General features: G+C 42.2%; 1 long non-coding RNA gene across 3 annotated transcripts in view; it reads left to right on the forward strand.

The window, feature by feature from the left end:
• Positions 1-16,391, forward strand: part of LOC144821739 (uncharacterized) — a 511,371-nt gene that overhangs the window by 283,437 nt on the left and 211,543 nt on the right. For 2 of the 3 annotated variants that reach the window (XR_013608413.1, XR_013608415.1), the window contains exon 4: positions 2,734-2,885. This is a non-coding gene — a long non-coding RNA (uncharacterized LOC144821739). Of the gene's footprint in view, positions 1-2,733; positions 2,886-9,028; positions 9,120-16,391 lie in introns of those variants that run through there. The other variant, XR_013608414.1, reaches the window with a different exon arrangement.

Below are 16,391 nucleotides of genomic sequence, written 5' to 3' on the forward strand. Positions count from 1 at the left end.
ATTATTCATAAATGATGAATGGCATTCATAAATTATTCATACCATGTTGGGAAGGAGTCATTTAAATGTATCACTTGTCACTAATCAAGAAATAAGCCATTAGTCTGTAAGTAGCAAAATTATTAATTCTTTTTTATAATAGGACACACGGTTGTGCTGTTGGCTTCATGTTTGGCATAGAGATCACACTTGCTGTTCCAACTCACCATCAGACTTTAATTTGAATTGCCTTGGTTGGCAAACAAATTCAAACTGAGCTTCTTGTCCTAAACAATGCCCAAGTCCATGTTAGAATTCAGAGAAAGTAAGATGTGAGATTTTGTTTGAGTGTCTCAAGCCAAATACCCCCAACTTTAATGGTGTCACTCTGCAGTAAAACTTGGCACACTTCAGCTTAGTTAAATAATATGACTGATGGGCTTAATGCTCAAAAGTGCACCAAGAGGAGCCTTGCTTTTCTATACAAAGGATCTCCCTATGAATTTGGGTCCAGATTTACTAGATTTTAGCGGGTGATTTTGCATAATGCGAAGAATCGCAAAATCATGCATCAATATACAATGAAGCACAAAATCTTTTTGCGTCATATTTTTATGATTGCATGGTGCAAAAAAGTTGGGCATTGTTTTGCTTAGCAAATATGTAAATAATCTAACGTGGGCATGGTAGGTTATTTCCAATGGTAAATGAAGCTGAAACCAGCGCAAGCACTATTTACAAAATTCACACAAATAGGCTTGAAATAGTGCATTCATAATTTGTGTCACAAAAATAGTGTACCTACAAAACGGGGGCAAAAGTAGTCTTACCACAACAACTGCAAAAAAAGAGACTAGAAACGGAACATCATATAAAAGAATCATCAGAAGGGAAGCCAAGTGGAGATACTTATTGTAGATATAGGTGTCGACTAATTGAGCCAGAAGGACGAAGACAGTGCAAGGAGAAAAAATACAAACAGAGGGTATAATTCTTCGACCAGCACGAGGAAGATATATTTGTTTTTAAATTGACTAATTCGGGACATGGTTGTATGTCTTTTTAACAAATTGGTACTGCACTTGAACCTGCGGCTAACAAATCCCATTCCATACCAGCACATGTGAAACTAATGTCAGTGCTACAGCTATTAGCCTGTGGATTCTTCTAGAATACAGTAGCTGCATTGCCTGGTGTGTTACTGGGTCCCCAGTTTTGCTTTCTGGCAACAGTGTTGGAGGCTATATATTGAAACTAGCACTGCAGCACATCAGCTTCACCAAACCTGGTCTACAAATTAGAAAAGGAGAAACAAGGGGACAGATTTACGAGAAAGTGACTCAGTGCATTCCGCAAGCCATTTGGCTGTGCTGCACTGAGTCACTTTCAGAGCACAAGAATGCAACATATTTAAGACAATATGTTGAATCCCTGCACTTCCTCCTGCGCTGGCGCACAAACTGCAGCCATGCGCCAGCGCAGGCACCCTAGCACCATGCTGCAAGGATGACTGTGTCGTGGGGAGATTATGTTTGTGCAGGAAGGGGAACCTTCCTGCACGAAAACAATCACTACAGGAATTTTCCACTTTCAGTGCGTGCTGTAGAATGCAGCACGCATTGAGGAAAAAACAAGGAGAAATGAAAACCTTTCTCCTCGTTGCACCTTGCTACGCCACCTCTAGGGTTGGGTGGCGAACTGATGCATTTCCAGCTTTACAATTCCTTGTAACTCTGGAAATGTGTCTAGTTCCATGGGTGTTGTGTGGGAACACCCACAGCAACGCCCATGGAATGCCCATTTCATGCAAGGTACTGTGTGAAAAGGGGTCATATTTACAAGGACAGCAAAAGTCATGCAGGAGCAGTGAAATACGCCACCAGTACATTTCCCATATGTTGTTGTTGGTGCACTCATGTCAATATACTTCCACCATCTAGAACAACTCATCTGTATAGCAATCACATATATGTGTACTATATCAATCTAGAGACCATTTGTGATGACAATTACTGTTTTACTAATGTAGGTGCAAAATTTCCTGGCTCTGCACATGATGCCTTCCAATTTCAGCCCTCCAGAATTAATGAACATTTTTAAAGTGAATTTTCAAGCGTACTGCTTGGAATGTATATGTGTCTTAAGTTAGAGGTGAAGTTGTATTTTCTTTATTCCTTCCATAGGGATTGTATCACTTATATTCAAATACATAAATGCATAGTCAAATTACTTTCATGTATTGTAAATTTACAGTGATGTTGCATAAAGGTTTACTCTTGGTTTTAGCTCATCAGAGTATGTGATATAAATTTGGTGTCTATATGTTTTGTTTGTTTTATAGTGGAAAATATTTACCATGCCTCTCATTATAGTTTTGTTGTAGGAAAAGTAGTTATACTCATCTCTCTATGTAATAACGAGGGGGCATATTATCAAGAACGGCATTAAAAATTATCGCCGTTTAGCGGTAGAAAACTGCAGCTAAAGCGGCAATAATGGGCTTGATAATACGCCCTTGAGAATTCCAATAGAAGTCCATGTTCTGGTGTGAACATAGGCTCCTATTGGAATTCTCCAGGGCATATTATCAAGCCCATTATCGCCGCTTTTGCGGCAGTTTTCTGCCGCTAAACCGGCGATAATGTTAATACCGTCCTTGATAATATGACCCGATGTTTTCTATAAAACTTAACTTATGTTTTTTATCATAACAATAAACAGTTTTAATGCTTTCATAATTTATTTTTTCCAAAGGTGATCAAAAATAAGTTCTAAGGCCATGGTTAATGACTCCAAAATCAGTAGAGGATGCATATAACACTGCCCATTGTAGGACAAGAGGAATCATTGAGCTGAGCATTGCTTTGGTGTATTGAAGTCATGATTCCTATGTCTGGATCTTTCTGGTGGGTGTTTTTTTGTATAGACTAACAGCAGTGTGCAATATGATTGTTATATGTTGCATCTTACACAAAATGGGGATTAGAGGTAAAATCGATATATTGGAAGAACCATATACTGTTGACAGTCTATACACCATGTCAAATATGAATGTCAGTCTAAATGTAGAAATGTATTCACATGAAAGACATAATAAAAAGAATGGAATAGTTGAATATTTTTTTCATTAAGTATGATCAAATCTTCTTATTGAGCTTGAATCAAAGAAATATAACCAGAATGTAATTTACATATTGTGTAAGCTGATTTTCTATTATGTCTCAGACAATAACAGAAATATCGATGCTAAAATCCCTATGTGGCTGTCTCTAACATGTACAGCATATCACACCAAATGTGTCAAATGAACTCATAAGTCTGTTACATACATGTGTGTGAAATCATCACAGGAATGTACATTTTAATTTCTCTTTATGTTGTGTTTTAATCACCAAAGGATGTTAAATGATTGGCTGTCATCCAAACAGGGCTGCGCTGTGAAAAATAATATAACACATTCGAATTTTCTTCAAACAGATAATTTTATTGTGTGAATGTATGGAATGCATTTGTATAAGTTAAAGTAATTTTGAATAATGGAAGTCTGGTTACATATGTTAATGACATCACCATATCTTTTGTTAAAATTAGACATCAAAACAGAGGGGCCGATTCACAGAACTAATCTGAGATAAAATTCTAAACGTACTATTTTTGGTATTCACAGACGGCATTTAATAGTAGTAAAGTTCGTACCTTTAACTTTACTACTACTAATCTGAGACAAAATCCTAACTTTATAACTTTCGGTATTCACAAAAGGCAGTTAGTAGTAGTAAAGTTATGACTCCTTACTTTACTACAACTAAACTGAGACAAAATCCTAACTTTATGACTTTCTGTATTCACAAAAGTAATTTAGTAGTAGTAAAGTTAGGAGTCCTAACTTTACTACTACTAAATGATTTCTGTGAATACCAAAAGTAGTAAGTTTAGGATTTTATCTCAGATTAGTTCTGTGAATCGGCCCCACAAGGCTTAATTTAGCCATTGTACACTCTAAACAACAAACAGACCAAGGAATACACAGTCAAACAATCTACAAACAATTATAATCACACAACTACAACACCACATACATAAAACAATATGGGCCTTATTACGAATATGGCGGGGACCAACATACTCACAGTGGCCGTCCAACCACTGTGGTCCATCCGCCGTATTACGAGTACGGTGTCCGGACCTCCAGCAACCCGCTACAACACTGCTGGCACCACCAGGATCCTAGATCTGGAGGGTTCGGTGCTGTCTGAAATGAGGACGAATGAAGGTGGCACCGATTTCTACTTGTCTGTCCATGTTGCGACATGCACTTCTGCAAGCGTTTTCATGGTGGTGCTCCCGCCATGAAAAAGCTGGCAGAAGGGTAAGGAAGAGGCCCCCAACAGGGCCCTGTGCTAATATGCCCAAGTGTGTGTGTGCAGGAGGCACATGATTGGCCACCCCAAAAATGCATGGTTGTGCGCGTACTGTGGGGCATGCATGACACGGTATATGCCACATCAAGCACAGGCAAGCATTCAGTGCTGTCACAACAGCGGTATGCTGTATAGGCTCTCCTAACATACCTGCTGCTGTCACACCGCTGACACACCACCTGCACTGGATTATATTTCAGCAGGCAGGTGCAACATGGGTGTGGTGGTCTCCCTGGGACTGCAGTGGTGGTTGTCCCAGCCAAAGACTACCAACCTCGGGATAAGGCCCTATTTCTTGATGTAATATTCACATATATTTCTCATGTGTGTTTCTGTTTATAAACTTGCCATTAAAATCTTTGAACTATTTTATTAGAGTATTGCTTATTATCTAACATGTTATGAAAGAAAGGTTAATTTTTTGCTAAGGGACCATAAGTGAAATCAAGAATGTAGTGTAAAAACAAATATATTGGTTTACATTATTACTCTAGTAACATTACCTCTGCCACAAATTGTTAAAGTGTGTGTGCTTCATCCTTTTAAACATGTTAGCATTGACAGACCCATGACACCCATGTTAGTTACTTGAAATGTCCTATAATATGATTCTTTGTGACCTGAGGGCCTCTGTGCCAACAAATAATAGTGGACTGAAACACTCATTGTTGCACACACTCAGTTAAAACCATAATAACATGTCGGAGTTCTAACAATTGCAGGCTGTAGTAGAGTTGAGGAGTGGCCTGTTGACTTCCCTGAATAAAGGCTGTGTCGACCTTAAACTTCAAAGGTGCTTGTTCCCCATACACACAAAGTAACCTGACACCAGGCTACTATCACATGCCTTTGAATCACTAGCTACGCTAGAGGCAAGCTCAGGGAATAGAGAGCAACTGATCAGAAGAGTATAGGGTCACGGAAAGGGTTGGTGAAACAACTATATGCAGTCATTGACTATACACGTTCCAAGGGCAGGAACCTAAATCAGAATACTCCTTAACCTCTGAAGACTCTGAAGAAGGAATGGCCATCCGCCTAACTTCAGAAGGAGTACAGGGCCTGCTTGCCTTATCAAAAGGCCATCAGAATAGCAAGGTCAGTTGGTTGATGGTCTGTGCGAGCTACAAGAGCAACATAAGCTACATGAGTGCACATTCAGGAAATAAACCATTGTTCCTGCTAACTAGTACAAAGTAAAACTAATCTTGAGCTGACCCTGCCACTGGGCTCTGTTGGACTAGGCATATCCCTCAAGAGTTGTTTAGCAGAGGCTGGACTGTTGGCTGTAGTGGGAGTTTATTACTACAATCCAACATTAAAATGGAATTTATACACTTTAGTATAATGTGTTGATGTAGAAACAACAAGGAAAGGCTATCAAATGACTGTGGATGACTTACAATTGGCAGTGTGAATTAAGTGGCCATTTTGCCTATGTGGCGCTGTCCAGACATAAATAAAAAAAGGATTGTACAGGACTACACAATGACAAAGATGGCAGCACAAACACATTGTTATTGATGCCTTCTATGCTCAGGGACATTGACTTTGCGTCCTTGGACTTTTTCCTTGGCTGCATTGAAAGCCTCTAACTTCCCACCATAACCTTGAAGACACACGCTACTTGAAAGCACAGTACATGAGCCTCACTTCTGATCCAGGTTGGAGCCTGCCCCTGGTAGTGTTCAACGAATGAGAACTCCTTCCACACAAGTTACTTAATGTCAAGCAAAAGTTCCACTGAGAATACCCTGCTTCCTGTATCCGAACTGAGTGTCATGGCATGAAACTTAGACTTACAGAGATTTTGCCTCAAGAGAGGCTAAAATGGTTAGACTTTTTCAAATGTTTCCTGCAAATTATAGATTTTATCTTACTAACATCATAACACTGTGAGTTATTTGGTTGTATTTAAAAAAAATGTTTTAAAAGCATTGTATATTTTTTCCTCCTGCTGCATGAATGATTGCGTCTTGTTACGTTATTTTAAAAATGGCATCTATGTTAAGGCTGTGTGGCAAGCTGCCAGACAGTAAATCACAGGTTAAGTAGTAAACATTTATGATTTACCCTGTGAATAATTGGGTAATCATTACAATACCGAAATATAGAAATGCAGATGTCTGGTAGACATTTTCTGTAGGTTTGTGCATTACAAATACATTATATCAATTAATCAAACAACATTTGTAAAGTGCGGCACTGTCACCCCTAGGGGTATCTGGGCACTGTGTCTCTATCAAAGAGCCAAGTGCTGAGTCTCTTTCTGAAGTCTGCCAGCAAGGAGGCTGTACCAAGCTTTGAACAATCAACATTTGGAGGTTGTGGCAAAGATGCTGTTTGACAAGCTGAATGCAAAGGAACAGACAGTAATCTTGCTTCTAGTGTGCGATAATTCTTTTAAGTGCAGTAGCAATATCTGCATGAATGGCAAGCATCTTTTCCTTGACACTTATGATAATTTTCACATCTTGTCTCAGGCCATTCACAGATTGACACTTTCGATATCATGAATTTAGATTCTGAAGTCAGCATCAAAGCATCATATCTCTCTTTGAGGAAAAGGAAGTAGGATCCTTCAAGATTTTTGTATTAACTCACATTTTTATTAATTGACAATACATCTTCATGTATATCCATGAGGGAATTGTACAAGCCACTACAAAATGAATACAGATCTTCTCTTTTGTCTGATACTGATTTGCTTGGATTGAAACATTCTATTATGTCCTTGAGATCATAATGCAAGTTAGAAAAACCTTCTATCAATGGTTCACGAGTTTTTTCCTGGTATGTATGGATTTTTACATCAAATTCATTCAAATCTAACATTCTGTTAGATCTCTTTGTGTATGTACTTATTGTCTTTTGAGAACTGGGTTGCATTTCATTCCAACATTGTCACTTTGGGCAACATTCTGCTTTAACGGTGTTTCTAAATCATTTAATATGATGAATAGGGGTGCTCGCGGCGCGGCAAAGTAAGATGACCGCCACTTGAAGAGCTCCGCTCGTTCGAGCCGGATTTCGGGCGAAAGGCTCCCGTTCATGCAGCGCCACTCGGAAAAAACGGCAGCTTCGATCATCGAAAGTAACAGGGCCCACAATGGCAAGTTTTTCGACCAAAATACGGTCTTTTTAGCATGTTATTTGCTGCTTTCTCTTCTGCCTCAGCCAGCGGCCGCCATTTTGATTCTGCCTCCACACAGCGTTTTTTCTCCTCATTCACCAAAGATGCTACTTGATCTTCCTGGAGGTTTTTCACCTTATTTATGGCTGGAGCTTTCCTCTTCTGCGCAGGCAATGCTTTGCTAATCTTCTTTTGCCCCACTTTTCTTCGTTTTTTCTTGCTCTTCAATGCCTTCCATGCTATACCCTCAGAGGTTCACATAATCTTGGTGAGGAGTGTTTTGCTTGCATTTTGTATACATCGTTCTCAGCTGCACAGCCTCTATGGTACTATTTTCTGTCGCTTGCGCACTTCAGTGTTGCTGGGATATTACTTTTTCGATCGATATTCCGCTGTTTATGTGGTGCACGCTTCTAGTACCTCACGCTCCAACGCATTTTGCCGCTTTGCCTTGTTGGTGATCTGACTTTTCCTTATTCCATGGAGCACTCGTATTATACTTTATCTTAGCACATCTACGCCTTCTTTTTATGAACAATTTTTGCTGGCTGTCTTCCTCTGGTCCACAATTGCAAATTCCTTCAGTTGATGTTTTTCACAATGGAGTCCCCGCATTCTAATAAACCTCATGGGAATTGTGGAGGTGGCCATAAAGAGCCTAATGCTTCTGCTGGCAAACGCCTCAAAAAAGACCCACCTTCTCCGTCTAAGTCGCCTTTGCCCATTACTCTGGAGGACATTATGGAAGAACTGCATCTCATCCGTCCCTTCATGTCGGACACTGTGGCTACCCTTCAGAAGTTGGATGACAAATGGTCTAACCTTGACACAAGACTCTCTGATGCTGAACAAAAAATTCATGGAAGACTTGGAAAATCGCAACAGATGCAACAACCTTTGTATTTATGGCATTCCAGAAGGTTCTGAAGGGTCCGACATGATCCAATTTTTGAAAACTCAAGTTCTCCAAATTGTTGGTCTTCCAAAGACTTCGGATTTCAACATGCAATGAGCTCATGCAATGAGCTCATCGCTTGGGATCGAAGACAACATCTTCTACATCAAAGCCCAGAGGTATAATTGCTTACTTCGTCTTATACTCAGACCTTATGACAATTCTTCATGCCGCTAAACAACATAAGCAGATGCTTTGGTCTGATCATAAAGTCTTTTTCACTCAAGATGTTTCTAAACCTACTGCTTCTCGTCGAAAGGAATTTCTCGACCTTAGACCTGCGTTGAGAGCCATGAACGCACGCTATGGTTTAATCCATCCTTGTTTCTTCAAAGTGACTTACAAAGACAGAACCTTCAGCTTTGATGATCCTGCTGATCTACGGAAGTTCATTCACACTCACAAAGGAGAACTCATGGAGCTGAGCAAACCCTGACTATTTTATTAATGTCTTCTTGTATTGTCTTGTTTTATTTGATTCTCATATGTAGATTATAGTCATTTTGTACCTGTTTGTTCATCCTTATTCATGTTTTACAGGTCTCCTTTGTGTGGGGTGTTGTTGGTGGTCTCCTTCCGTATTCTCCTGATGTCTGTAACGTACTTTCTATCCGCTGCTGCTTCCCCTTAGTGTTTGGTAAGTTCCCTTCATTTGTTTCATTTGGTCGCCTTTAGTTTTTAGCTACTTTTTCTTCTGTTTATGCTTTATGGTGACTTGTAATTTACATTGTCTCTTTCTCATGCGATTGTCTTGCTCCTCGCTGCCCCCCTCCCACATTATTGTTTTTTGTTCAATTGTCCTTCATGGCTAAAGCTACTTGGCTTTCTGCCATCTTGCTTTTGATGTTTTCTTCTGGGGGATCTTGCCCCCTCTCACCCTTTTCTGCACCTTTCTTTATTTCTTCTCTTTTTTTCTTCTCCTTCCTTTTAGGGTCCTCTTCTATTCTTTTAATCCTCAGACTTTTTTGTCTCTTTTTCTTTTTTCACCATGTTTTCTCCCATAATTTGCCGTGTTATCTCCTCCATTTCCAACTCTTCCTTATCTTTCTCTCTTATTTCTTCTTATACCTTTTGTTTATATTTCCAGCCGATGTTTTCCTTAATCTCAAGACACTCACTGTTAACGGTTTCCTACCTTCTAAATTTCCAATCAACTTCCTATCTCTTTATTTCTTAATTTTATGAAAGGACTTCGTATTATAATGTGGAATGCTAAGTGATCGCGTAATCCCATTAAACGTCTAAGGGTGTTATCGCACCTTGCTAGATTGAATTGTCAAATTGCAATGTTGCAAGAGTCACATCTCAAGCTCGAAGATTTATCGCTGTTACGTAAGCATTGGGTTGGTGAAATCTTTTGCTCCTCTGCTGTCAATAATAAGATGGTGTGCTTATTTTGTTTCATAAATCTTTAAATGTTGTATTACAGAACACATTTTTTGTCACTGATGGTAGATGGTTATATTTAGATGTTACTGTTAACAATCACCAGTTATCCTTTTGCAATGTATATGGCCCCAACGGAGTGGATGTATCTTTCTGGAGTGACCTTTCCACCTTTCTTTCTTCACATACAGCTGAGCACTTAATCTTGTGTGGGGATTGTAATCAACTCATGGACCCTTTCCTTGATAGGAAATCCCAGATCAGATACGTCCCGAATAGGATGCAGGAAGGTTTTTTCAAAACCATTACCAATAGAGGAGTAATAGATTCCTGGCGCACATCTCACCCTGATACTCTAGAATTTTCTTTCTTTTCCCCCGCTCACAAATCACATTCTCGGATTGACTACATCTTTCTTACACGATCTGCAGCGGCAGTGTGGGTCTTGGTGTCAGGTCCGTTCCACGCAGAAGCTGCGATGCATCAGTTCTGCTCGGGGTTGTGCTGCGCAGCAAAGGAGATGCATTAGCTCCGCTGGATCCACAGATCATGGCAGAGCCGCTTGGGCCCACTTCCAAGGGTCCAGGACTGGGGTGGAAGTTGGAACCATTTGTCAGGGTAGACTCATAGAAGGAAGATTACAAGTGCTGGTGTTGGATTGTTAGAAGCCTGTTGTGTCCGTTCGGCTTCTGATCAGGAGGCCAGCCAACTAGGCCTTACAGTCACTCTGCAATTCTGAGTTCAAGAGAAGCAGGACCAGTCCTTCTCTCACAGGCAACCGGGCAGCAGGGCAGCACAGCCAGGAAGCAGCCTTTCAGAGCAGCAGTAAAGCAGAGTGACAGTCCTTACAGCAGCATAGCAGTCCTTCTTCCTGGTAGAGTATCCTCAGATCCATAAGTAAACTAAAGAGTTGATGTCTGAGGTCCACCTCTTATATCCAGTTGTGTCTTTGTAGTAGGGAGAAGCTTCTAGAGGCATGTTTTTGAAATACACAGGTGCCCTGCACTCTCAGCCCAGGGCCAGACAAACTACACAAAATATGCAGCCCTTTATGAGGAGCCAGGAAACTGCCTATTCAAGTGTAAATGGGGATATGCTTGGCCTCCCTCCCATCCTGCTAGAGATGGCCCACCCAGGCACACCTAAGCACCCTATTGTCTGTGGCTGTCTTAGAAGAATATACAAAGCCCAACTGGCAACTACACCCAGCCATGTCACCCCCAGACAGGCTGCAGGCACCAAATTGATAAGACCGGAAAATAGCAAAACAAAAAGAAGATGGGCAGAATGCTGAACATTGTCAAACATTCACTCCCAGCCATAGATCTGGGTTAAATCCATAATTTTTTTTGCTCACCAGCCACCAGAGTTTGGACTCAGCCACTTCTGTCTTGAGGTGCTACGGTATTCCGCTGCTTTACGCTGTTTGCACTGAACTTGAACGTTTTTTAACACTTTGCTCTTTTAACTGCTTTTAAACTTGCTGTGTGTTATTTTAGCAGGTAGCTGCTCAGCCCTACTTCTGCACTTTATTCTGGGGCTTCAGAGCGGGCACGCCTCACTTTCCCGGTCTGCCGCGGCTTGGCCGTTTGTTGCTGTGGGAAGTGAGTATTTAGATCTGTCCTCCCACTGACTTCCGCTCCTTTCAGTGGGGGGTTTAAGGTCTAGCTTTTTCCGGCCCAGCCTATTTGAGGGCATGCTGGTTCGAACACGCAGCGGTTAGTGGGCTGTTTCAGGCTTGAGGTACTATGGTATTACACTGCTTTAGGCTGTTTGCACTGAACTTGAAAGTTGTTTAACACTGTTCTCTTTTAACTGCTTTTAAACTTACTGTGTGTTATTTTAGAGGGTAGCTGCTCAGCTCTACTTCTGCACTTAATTCTGGGGTTTCAGTGAGGGCACAACTCGCTTCCCCAGACCGGCCCAGCTTGGTCATTTGTTGCGGAGGCAAGTGAGTATTTAGATCAGTCCTCTCACTCACTTCCACTCCTTTCAGTGGGGGGGGGGTGCATTCTAGCTTTTTCCAGCCCAGTCTATTTGAGGGCATGCTGGTCGGAAGCGCAGCATACGCGCCCAGCGGGCGCATCACCGGCACACCGAAGGCATGTCAAAGACAAGCCCGTCTGATCCCGTCCGCGCCCATCTGCTCCCAGACTGCGCCATGCACCAGGAACACTAGCCGTTCCTCCTCAGATCTGATTATTCCTCCTATTTATTCAGGAAACTAGCTTCTTGATTTGCAGAGGCAGGGCGATTCTCTTTGTAAGCACATGAACCTGGAAACTCTCGCCGGCTGACAGGCTTATGAGTGTTCTGCATGTAACGTACACATTCCGATGACTGGCACTAGCAACAGCTCCATGGGGAATCACTTGCTCCTCCGCCCCACTTTCGAGTAACTCTTTCCTAGACTATCTTATTAATGCAAGAACCCTCATCAAGAATAAGGTAGAATTTAGGGATTTTGTGTCCCTCCGTAAGCATGACTGGGTTTTTATTACGGGAACCTGGGCCAGCAATTGCTCTGGTCCAGGCCTGGTAGAGGCAATCCCCACTGGATATGCTCTATCAAGATTTGACAGGGTAGGGAGAATGGGAGAGGGCCTCTGCATTTTGTACAAAGATGTTTACATTTCCATACTGAGCCACTCACTACCTCTTCCCACCTATATCAGGCACCATATTTTTCCCTGAAGGTTTTCCCGACCGAAAGCTTCACTGGAGTTGTGACCTATGGACAACCCGGACCAAGAGTTTTGTTCAGCCAGGATTTTAGCAATCTTTATGAACCATATCTGGCAAGTTCCAATTTCACATTTCTGGGTGATTTTATTTTCACCTGGATAAGACTCTATGTAAAGAAATGCTAATCTTTTTAGAAACTATGAACTTTTGTGGTTTTTCTCAATTGGTCACGAGTCCCACTCATTAGGCAGGCCATATTTTAAATGGCATCTTCTAAAACGACTCTCGAAATTTGGTTGAGGAACCCATTCAACTTTCATGGTCTGACCACTACGCTATTCCTTTTAGGCTTCAGATGCCAGCATCCCATATAGCTTCTAACATTAAAAAGAGGATGGAGTAGAGGAGAAACCTCAATCTTATTAGTAAGGAAGCCATTCTTAACACGCTCAATAGCCATCAATGGCCCTTTCACTCGGATGCTAATTTGGCATATACTGAGTTTTCCAACTGGCTTTTAGCAGCTCTGGACTCCCCAGCCCTGCTTAAAGAGCATTATGCAGCCAGAAAAAAGCCATCTGCCCCTTGGTTCTCAAAAAGACTGAGGAAACCTAGGCAAGTATGTCGGCAAGAAAGGATTTGGCAACTAGATTTCAATCCTCCCGAAAGAGACCGGCACAAACAAAGACTAAGAGATTATAAAAGTGCCATCACAGAGGAGAAAGTATTATTTTTCTCCGAGGTGACAAAATCCTGGAGATTTTCAAGGGAACTTTTTAATGTAATTAAGTCTCTTTCTGCCCCTTCAGGCCCAGCTCATATTGACATCTCCCAGGATAGAATGGTGAGTTTTTTCTGTTCCAAAATCACGGAAATATATTCTGCTTTGGAACTCCTTAATGTTGAGACCATCAAAGTAGGTCATCCAATGCCCCACCTCTCTTCCAATTTCCCCGTAATTCTGGTGAAGGCAGATAATCTATTTACCTTCCCTCGTTTATTGCAAGAGGACACGGATCGTTTGTTAAGTGGAATCAAGTCTGGTACCCCACTGGAGACCTCCCCTTTGAAGATTTTGAAATTAGGAAGGGAGGCTATTGTACCTCACCTCACCTCAATACTTAATGCAGTTATCTCTTCTGGGCAGTACCCCATCTCCTGGAAGAATGCGGTGGTCAAAACCCTTTTACAAAAGCCCTCTCTGAACCCTGCTGAGTTAAAAATTATCACCCCATCACTCTCTTGCAAAAATTCTGGAGAAACATTTGAATTCTCACCTCAGCTCCTATCTGGAGGAACATTGACTGATCGATGGCTCGCAACATGGTTTTAGAAGTGATCACAGTACTGAGAAGGCATTAACCTCTGTAATTACCAACATCCGATGTCAGGTGGATGCTGATCATACCACACTACACATCCTTCTGTACCTAACGGCGACCTTCAATACCATATATCCATCGAGGCATGTGTGCAGGCTTAATGAAATGGGGATTACGGCTGCTGCCCTGAAGCTGCTACCTCATTCCTTACTGATCGGTCACAAATAGTTAGGATGGATCAATATTACTCAGCCCCCAATCATTTGTTTTGTGGAGTCCCCCATGGCTCCTCTTTGAGCCCGAACCTTTATCACATTTATGTTGCCCCTCTAGCCAAGGTCGTAAGATCGTTTGGGCTGGAGGTGCTGTCTTATTGCTGATGACACCAAAATGATGGTGTCTATTACCAACAGTACAGAAACATCTGCAACCAATTTTCAAAATTGCATGCAGGTAGGGGCTTCCTGTATGGTAGAGAACTCTTTCAGACTTAACGGAGACAAAACTGAGGTTTTGATTTTCGGGAATCAACAGGATATCTGGTCAGATGTTTGGTGGCCTGACAAGCTTGGCTCATGCCCTTGCCCAGGGTCCACAGCAACAAATCTTGGTATTATAGTTGTCAGCTCCCTTTCCCTTGGCCCCCAGATTAGGAAAATGGTGTCCACCTGCTTTGAAACCATCAGGATTCTCAGGAAGATCTCTCAATTCCTTTCTTTTTCCCCCCCAAAAGCAGGCAGTTGTTGCCCTAGTGTCCAGATTGGACTATTGTAACGCCCTTTACCTGAGTATCAACAAGGGTCTCAAACATCGGCTACAGCTGGTGCAGAACGCAGCAGCTAGACTTGTGATGGGCCTTCCTAAACACCATTCAGTCTTGCCTACTATTAGTAAGCTGCACTGGCTCCCTCTTGGCCGGAGAATCCTGTTTAAAGCCTTCTGTCTCACCCACAAGGCTTTTTACAACCTAGGTTCGGAATGTGAATGTGTGTGTAAGGGGGTGTATTTAAAAAAAAATGTTATTAGCATTTTCAAAGACATACAATGTCCAAACATTTGAACAACATACAGACTGTTGTACTACAACATCCTTCATCCAGTTGTGACAATTTTTTGATGTTACCTCTAAATGCCTGTGCTACAAAAACAGTTACTATGCACAATTAATCAACCCAGTGCGTTTGCATAGATTCAATCAAATATTTCCAATAGTCTCTAGGCTTGGAGCCGGTAGGTAGTTCTTCCTCGTAAGTTTTTAACACATCTTTACAATACGTCATATCCTGAAGCCACTGTTTAACTTTAGGGACCTCTCTACTACCCCAGCATGTTGAACTTCTGCGCTTAGTTAGAAGCAAAGCAATTATGCAAGTGGCGTTTAGTGGCACGCACATTCCGATCCAGTCCCATTAAACGGGTGCGACTAGAGCATATAATGTTAATACCCACCATGTTGCCTAGCACCTGTGTTACCTTTTCCCAAAAGTCATGTACTGCTGCACAAGCCCATGCAAGAAAGTCTGCTGGTTCAGTACTACAGCATTGACACTTCGAATCTGTGCGTAATCCATACCTACAAAGCCTGGCTGGGGTGTAATAGGTTTGGTGAAGGTATTTGTAGTGCAATATTCGTAAATTTCCATTGGGCATCAGCATTCCTGTTAGAGAATAAGCCATAGCCCACTCCTCCTCCGTCAGCGGGACATGTTATGTTATGTTATGTTACGGAATCTTATATAGCGCATGGCTACCCCAGCAACAGGGCGTCCCAGCGCTTGCGGACATGCCTGAAGCTAGTACAACAGAAAATATGCTAGATGGACGCAAACAGCCAAGTTTTTATGAGTTTTCGGAATTGCAGGTGGTTTGAAGTGGCCCGAGCTTTTGGGGGGATAGAATTCCAAAGCTTAGGGGCCAGATACCTGAAGGAGCGGCCACCGGCTCTACTCCTCCGAATCCTGACAGTGCGAGCTAGAAAAAGGTCCGCTGAGCGAAGTGCGCGCGTGGGAGTATATAAGGAACAAAGTCCCTGCAGAATTTGGGGGCCAGCGCTATACAAGATTTTGTGAGTAAGGCAGAGGGTCTTGAATTGAATACGTTGCTGTATCGGCAGCCAATGTAGTCGATGGAGAAAGGGGGACGTGGGACAAGTTTTGGGTAGAGCAAACAGGACACAAGCAGCAGCATTCTGTGCTCTTTGCATCCTGTTTATCGCAGTCATGTTGGAGCCTAGCATGAGGGCATTGCAGTAGTCCAGGTGAGATAGAACTGATGCCTGGACTATAATCTGGTGGGTAGGGGGCTCAAAGAAACCCAAAATGGGTTTAAGAGAGCGAAGACGCCCGTAGCAAGTGCCTGCCACTTTTTTAGCATGGGACTACAGGTTGAGTGAGTTGTCAAGCATCACCCCCAGATATTTTACTGACTCCTTGGGTATGGGAGCTGGTCCCAGCGCAAGAGGCCACCAGTGCTCGTCCCATTTTTGCGTGCCATTGCCGATCAGAAGTACC

Source organism: Lissotriton helveticus, chromosome 2_2, assembly GCF_964261635.1.
Source record: "Lissotriton helveticus chromosome 2_2, aLisHel1.1, whole genome shotgun sequence".
In the NCBI taxonomy this organism is placed as follows: domain Eukaryota; kingdom Metazoa; phylum Chordata; class Amphibia; order Caudata; family Salamandridae; genus Lissotriton; species Lissotriton helveticus.